This window comes from Xyrauchen texanus, chromosome 9 (assembly GCF_025860055.1).
Source record: "Xyrauchen texanus isolate HMW12.3.18 chromosome 9, RBS_HiC_50CHRs, whole genome shotgun sequence".
Classification (NCBI taxonomy): Eukaryota; Metazoa; Chordata; class Actinopteri; order Cypriniformes; family Catostomidae; genus Xyrauchen; species Xyrauchen texanus.
In genome coordinates, this window is record NC_068284.1 from 4,405,478 (window position 1) to 4,413,367 (window position 7,890).

A 7,890-nucleotide genomic window follows, 5' to 3' on the forward strand; every position below is an offset into this window, starting at 1 on the left:
GGCCGTTCGATTTGATACCTCATTCGTGGGTCTACGCCAAACGGTGCGGGACGAGTTAGGTGCCGAACTTTTGTACGGAGATATAAAAATAAAAATAAAAATAATAAGTATGTGAGATTACAATAGTGATGCTTTGCAAGCACCACTAACTAGATGGGTACATTTCCTGAAGAAAATGTGAGTGGTGCTTGCCGTGGCGAAACTCGTAAAATAGCATGCTTGAAAAGAACAAAAATTATGGTCATAAATACATCAATCCAGAAGTCTGTACGATTTTCTGGTGCAGAAATATGTGATTTGTTATTCGGTTGCTAGGGTAAGGCCATGTGGTTGCTATGCAGTTACCAAGGTAATACAATACATGGCTCCTTTCCATCCTGAGTGAAATAAGTCAACCCGGAAGTCTGTACTATTTTCTGGTGCTAAGATATGTGATTTGTTACTCGGTTGCTAGGGTAACCCCGTGTAGTTGCTAGGCAGTTACCATAGTGATACTTATCAAGTGTCCTTGCTATCCAGAGTAAAATCAGTCAACCAGGAAGTCTCTACGATGTTCTGATCCAGAGATATGTGATTTGTTATTTGGTTGCTAGGGTAACCCCTCCTTGTTGCTAGGCAGTTACCATAGTGATTATAATGAAGTGTCTTTGCCATCCTGATTGAAATAAACCAACCCAGAAATCCCTATGTTTTTCTGATGCAGAGATATATGATGTTACTCGGTTGCTAGGATAACGCCATCTGGTTGCTAGGCAGTTACCATAGTGATACTAATGAAGTCTCCTTGCCATCCTGATTGAAATAAGTGAACCCGGAAGTCTACGTTTTTCTGATGCAGAGATATGTGATTTGTTACTCGGTTGCTAGGGTAACCCCATCTGGTTGCTAGACAATTACCATAGTGATACTAATCAAGTCTCCTTGCCATCCTGATTGAAATAAGTCAACCCGGAAGTCTCTACGTTTTTGTGATGCAGAGATATGTGATTTGTTACTCGGTTGCTAGGGTAACCCCATCTGGTTGCTAGGCAGTTACCATAGTGATAGTAATTAAGTCTCCTTGCCATCCTGATTGAAATAAGTCAACCCGGAAGTCTCTACGTTTTTCTGATGCAGAGATATGTGATTTGTTACTCGGTTGCTAGGGTAACCCCATCTGGTTGCTAGGCAGTTACCATAGTGATACTAATGAAGTGTCCTTGCCATCCTGATTGAAATAAGTCAACCCGGAAGTCTCTACGTTTTTCTGATGCAGAGATATGTGATTTGTTACTCTGTTGCTAGGGTAACCCCATGTGGTTGCTAGGCAGTTACTATAGTGATACTTATCAAGTCTCCTTGCCATCCTGATTGAAATAAATCAACCCAGAAGTCTCTCTGATTTTCTGGTGCAGAGATATAGTTATTGCTAAACGGTTGCTAGGGTACTCTGTTTATTTGCTAGGGAGTGGCTTGGCAGCTGCCAATCATGAAACTCCAAAGGCTGCTTGTCAGTATGAATGATATAAACCAACTCCCATGCCTCTGTGACATTCAGAATGGAAGATATCCCTCTATGGATTTTGGTTGCTAAGGTGCTCGACAATGGTTGCTAGGGAGGGGCTAGGAAGTGTTGAGGTGATTCATGATTGGCTGTTTGTTGTCCCGAGTAAAACGAGACCACCCTTGTGTTTCTATGACACTTCTATCCGGAGATATCCCTTTGATGTCTTTCATTAGAAGTCTATAGGACTTGTTGCTAAGGTGCCTTAAATTGTTGCTAGGGCGTGGCTTGATAGCTTCACAATGATCCTGAGAGACTGATTGGTCGTCTGAGTGAAATGAGCCCGCCCCCTTGTCTCTATGACACTGTGATCCAGAGCTATGTTCAATACAATGTCCCTATGCAATGTCATTTCATGGGCCGTCCTACACCATTGTAAGTCAATGGGGCAATTTTGGGCAGCTCCTGCCCCCCAGGGGTGCAACTTTTACCCCATATTGAGGTATGCTCTTACAGAGCCTGCCAGCCTCTTCAAATGTGGCAAATCACACGTTTCTGCGAAATTCTCGCTCGGAGCTGTGACTCGTCAAAGTTTGTCGCAATGTTAAGTCTATGGGATTTTTTCGGCCGCTTTTTTGCCCCTGGGGCAAATACCGTACCCCCGATCGCTTATAAAAGTCATTCCACACCTCTCCTCAATAGGCCGCATAATTTGACGCCTCACTCAGGGGTGTGTGACAAAAGCTGCGGGACAAGTTACGCTCCGAACTTTTGTGTGGAAGAATAATTATTATTATTATAATATTATTATTATTATTATTATTATTATTATTATTAAGTATGGCGAATAACAATAGTGATGCCTTGCCTTTGGCAAGCACCACTAATAATAATAATAATAAGTATTGCGAATAACAATAGTGATGCCTTGCCTTTGGCAAGCACCACTAATAAGTATGTGAGATTACAATAGTGATGCTTTGCAAGCACCACTAATAATAAGTATGTGAGATTACAATAGTGATGCTTTGCAAGCACCACTAATAAGTATGTGAGATTACAATAGTGATGCTTTGCAAGCACCACTAATAATAATAAGTATGGCGGATAACAATAGTGATGCCTTGCCTTTGGCAAGCACCACTAATTATTTAGCTTTTTGGGGAATCTAAAATGATCATGCTTATTTATATTTTGCAGTTTATATCCACAAGTTTCCTATGTCCCATGAGGCATTGCGTCAAAAGTGGGCGTGACTTCCGGTTCGAAGTAAACAAGCAGGAGTTGACACTCATTCATTCATTAGTTGACCGTCATTCAAGATTTAGCGATCCAAACTTAATGATGTGGGAACACAACCTCAACGAAATTAAAAGGGATGATATAACAGTACCTTTACCATCCGCGGTAGATGGTTGGGAGGATGACGTGAAGAAGTGGCCTCGTATCACGTATGGTAACATTTTTAGCTATTTTGTAGATTCAGTAGCCTGTGATGGTAAGGCGATGAGCAACCTGAAAAGCTCAGAGGCATATCAATGTCTACACAGTGATAAAGTCGGTCGAGTGTTGTTTAAGGACGTCGGAAACGACCTTGCGTATCTAAAAGCTGACATTGAGCCGAGCCAGAGTTTGCACGTAACACATCATAAGGCTTGGGTGCTAGTTTCAGTGGCAGGTGAAGTACAGACAGCGCGTTGTTCATGTATTGCAGGGCCAGGACGCTCTTGTAGTCATGCAGCAGCATTTTTGTGGAAGGTCAGTAAAGTTAGGACAATTAAGGGCACAAAATGTATTATTGTATATTTTTTATTAATTAATAAATGTACTAAACTGAAATGTTTACTGTGTGTCATTCATGTTCTGTATGTGTTGCTTCACAGTAGCCTTGACTTAAAATATTTATTTTAATATTGTTGGATAATAAAAAATTGAATTCAATTTAGGTTGAGAATCCAACATACCTGCAGATGTTTAATGCGTAGTTGGGGGAATGTTTACACTGTTCTCAATATTATTATAATATATAGGCATGGTATATAAAGACATGGCTTATAAAGGCATGGTTACAGTTGTGGGGGAAACAAACCACAATTAAAATAAAAAAAATACACTGAATAAAAACATATTAGACACTTAGTCATTGGCTTTTGAATTTATTTATAAGAATAAATGAATGTGTCATTTGCACATTTGGTTAACAGTTGTATTCAGAACATTTCATTAAATAAAAATAGCAATACTATACTGTGAAAGTACACACACTTCTCTCTTTTGCAGAATATTACGAGATTGAAAAATCTTAAGAATTTAAATTTACACAGCAAAAAGAAAATAGCTGTCTATGAAACAACAACTAAAAGAAAAGGTGTTGGTATATCAAGGCAAGGCAAGTTTATTTATATAGCACATTTCATACACAATGGTAATTCAAAGTGCTTTACATAGAAGAAATTAAAATAATCAAAACAAATAAGAATAATTACAACAGTTTATAAAAAAAAAATCAGTGCAAGTAAAAGTTGTGTATTGGTTTATACAGTTGATAAAGTTATAGAGAGAATTGAACATTTAAGCTCAAGCTGATTGTGTAAGATATGGTGACTATGTTCTAGAAATAATCTCTCCTCGCAGATTTACGAGTGCTGCACAGATTTTTAGTATTCTGTCGATTTTAGGGACAAAATGAATAGGCACAGTTTGAGAGAGGATCTTGTACACCTTAAGACATCTGATTGCTCGCTCAATGTGTATGCGGACATTAGCAATGCGTCTTGTGCGAGTGACCTGCTCATTTGTCAGCTGGCATTTCTTGCGCGTAAAAGCTGGCATGATCAAACGAACATTCCGTTCCTCTAGCAGATCTCTGATGGTGAAGCCACGGTCCCCCATCACCTCATCTCCAGCACGCAAATGGTCGAGAAACCCAGAGTTCTGTGTGATGAATCTATCGCTACATTTGCCACCGTAAGCCTCAAAAATGTACATAACCATACCAGATGGAGCAATTGCTACTAGATACTTGACAGTATTGTTTGCATAGTAGTGACTATAAGATTCAGTTCTTGAGTCCAGATTTTTAGCCTTCTGCAAGACACTTTCTGTGCAGTCAATGACACAAGTTGTGTTGGGGAAATTGTCCTTAAAATTTTTATTGTTTTATTGCTTTTATTGTTTCGCGCGGCAGCCATGGAATGAGATCCTGGGTGTGCTCAGCAATCACATCTATCCAGAATGTCAGTGTTTTACTGACCTGACCAGGTGACATTTTGAAGCGTCTAGCTAAATCGGCAATAACAAAGTTCTGTCTAAGCTTCATTAATGTCAAGAGGATTTGGTCCTCTGCTGAAAATGCTGGCGATGTGGGGGCAAAGCGTTGCAAGCAAGACACAAGGGTTTTGAATTCGAGAAGTGGAATCCCTGTGTACAGCAGACAGTCTGTATCGTCTTTCAAAACACCATCTGCAACAGGCAGTATCCTCTCAGTGGATGGGGCAGTTGTCATACCACATGTGATGGTAGGTGCTTTGGAGTAGGTGTGGTCATCCATTGTTGGGTCTGACCACTGTGTCTGGGCATCATGAAAGGTCTGTGAGGTAGGATCTGGGTCCCCAGAAACCTGCATCACAATATGCTCATCTGCAGGGAATACATTAAGTACATATTTAGCTGTGGCGGTCTTATATTTAGCTGGTTAGTCCTTCAATGACGATTTGTTTAGTGGCAGAAAAAAACAAAACAATTAGGGGGCATTAGAGTCTTGAAAAACATCTAGACTGCGTTTAATATCATCAATATAGATATTCTGTAACATCAAATGTTAACTAATAGAGGAAATTAAATTAGCATCTGTCACTGTGTACCATTGTGCCCTCCAAGCTCGTCACAATAAAAGTTTATGCGAGGTAAAAACATCAGGCTACCTGTCTACCATCATGGCACAGTTTTTCATATATTAATAATAAGTAATTCAAGAAAAACTAAGGAAAAAACAAGCTAGTTGTCATTAGATTAAATGTTAAGTTACCTGTTGTTGTTGTTGTTGTGACATGTCGAATCCTAGGTCGGCGTCTCTTCTCCGGTGGCTTCTCGTAACCCATAAAGAGCGTTGGGTACGGGTTATCCAGTGTTGGCTTCTTGTCCACGAAGTGAAACGAGCACACAAACAGGTGTTTTGGAGGTGTTTTTAAGTTTAAGTTCTTCCTCCATATTCTATTTGATTCGTCGTCTTTTGGGAGGTGATGGAAACTGTATAATCGTTCACAGGAACACTCAGATTTAGTTTTAGGCTTATGTTCAAAACACTCACGTTTAAGCCACTGAATTAGTTTAGTGCGGTTATATGTACAACCACGAACAGCACATGTTGTCCCTGAGCTCCGTAACGACATCTCTCATTAATGTTTGCGACTTTAAATAGTAGAAAAATGTACTCGAAAAATACCTAACCTCTTCGCTATGTAACACAAAATACCGTTGATTTACTACTTCCGCCACCTAACCGGAAGTTTCACCCACGTTCTATTTTACAGTAGCGCCCCCCGGAAACAGGTGGATTATGTTATTGCAAAAAAACATTGTATTTTCAGAGAATAAAATATTTATCATTGAGAATTATTAAAGCTGCCTTTTCATTATTTTAAAGTATTGTAAATACAATTTGGAAGGTTTTTTTTTTTTTTTTTGTGAAAATCAAACATATAAACCTTCAATGAGATGCAGATCATTAAAATTGAATTTAATGTTACTTGTGATGTCATATTAATACTAGAGGTCAACCGATAGTGGATTTTACCAATACCGATAACTAAGTTGGGCAGTACCGATAACCGATTAATCAACCGACACTTAGAACTCTCAAAGTAAAATAGTGCTGAACTTTATTACAAAAATAAACGGTACTTACTGAACCATGAGAATGCATTGTACTTTTAAAAATGAAAGAAATATATAAATATGAATATATATGAACTAATATTTGAATTTATTCATTTGTAAATTGACGTTGATTCCTTAGTCCACAAGAGGACACAATAAATACATAAACCATTCAGCACTGTTATATTATTGCATAGAACATTCCTATCCTGGCTGTTAAAAAAAGAGCATTTCATTTTCAACTAATGTGCATTAAATAAATAAATAAAAAGTTTTAGTCGGTTCAATTTCTCAAACGTTAAGTTGAAAGTAAAATGAGGAGGGAACCATTGTCCACATGGTGTTACACTCGCACTGATTCCTACTACTCAAGCTTCATAATAACAGTGAAATGCCACGTTGTTTTTTATTCAGTACAGTTGTATGTAAGTAGCAATATTTACAGCAGTGGTATTTGGCTGAACTCGGAGGTGAAGCGGCTCAGACTATGAGCCCAGGACAAGGGCTGTTCAAACAGACGGAACTGAATGCGAGGATCTCGAGACACACATTTCCAAGTTGAACATCTTTCCTGACAAAGCATTTAACAACTCATTGCTTCAGGTCCTGGAGTGCAGAGCTAGAAGCTGGAGCTGGATGGCTCTGGCTGCTGTAGTTTAGGAGATGTTGGATTCCAGATGATTAAAACTATCTGCTCTGTGATGTCGTTGTCTCTTGTTTTTGATCCATCCTGATTGCAAATCTTAGAGGACAATACACTGCTGTTTAAATGCCTGCCTCTATGATTGTTTCATGTCCAGAATAAAAAGAAGCCAGAAGTCAGTGAGGTTTTGTGTCAAAAGTCATACTACACGATTTGCAATGTTTTTTTTTTTTTTTTTTTTTAAACACCTAGTTCAAAACTGTCTTTAATCTTTTGTGATGAAGAAAAAAAAAACTGGAAACTACATGAGATTTTTGGGGCTATAAAGCATGATAGATAATTTCAACTTTGTTTTAATTTTAAATGATGGTGCAAAAGTGTTTGTAAATTTTCTTTAATTACATTAACATTGACTTAAAATTGTTTCAGTGCCTGCCCTGCATATGTGCTATACAGAAATTAACTTAAAAGAATAAACCTTCTTTGATAAATATTCTCCGAAGTAAACACACAGCCCCGTTTCGCATCAGCAGTATTAACATCAACATGTTTCTCAGCACATTAAATTAATGTTGTCATTAAAGGATGACGATAGATAAATCACTTGATATAATCACCGATTATCTGTAAAAAAAAAATCGCAGCGAGCTCATCAAATAATATAAGAATGATTCCATTATTAAAGTAAAAAAAGTGATATATTTTTTATGTCTTGTTTACAAACTTAACTACAATATTTAATTCATGACGTAAGCTGGCATGCAAACACAGCAGAGAGAGAGAGAGAGAGAGAGAGAGAGAGAGAGAGAGAGAGAGAGAGAGAGAGAGAGAGAGAGAGAGAGAGAGAGAGAGAGAGAGAGAGAGAGAGAGAGAGAGAGAGCAGCGC

General features: G+C 38.4%; 1 pseudogene; it reads right to left on the reverse strand.

Annotated features, from left to right (window-relative positions):
- Positions 1 to 4,087: 4,087 nt before the first annotated feature.
- Positions 4,088 to 6,174, reverse strand: LOC127648973 (uncharacterized; annotated as a pseudogene).
- Positions 6,175 to 7,890: the final 1,716 nt, after the last annotated feature.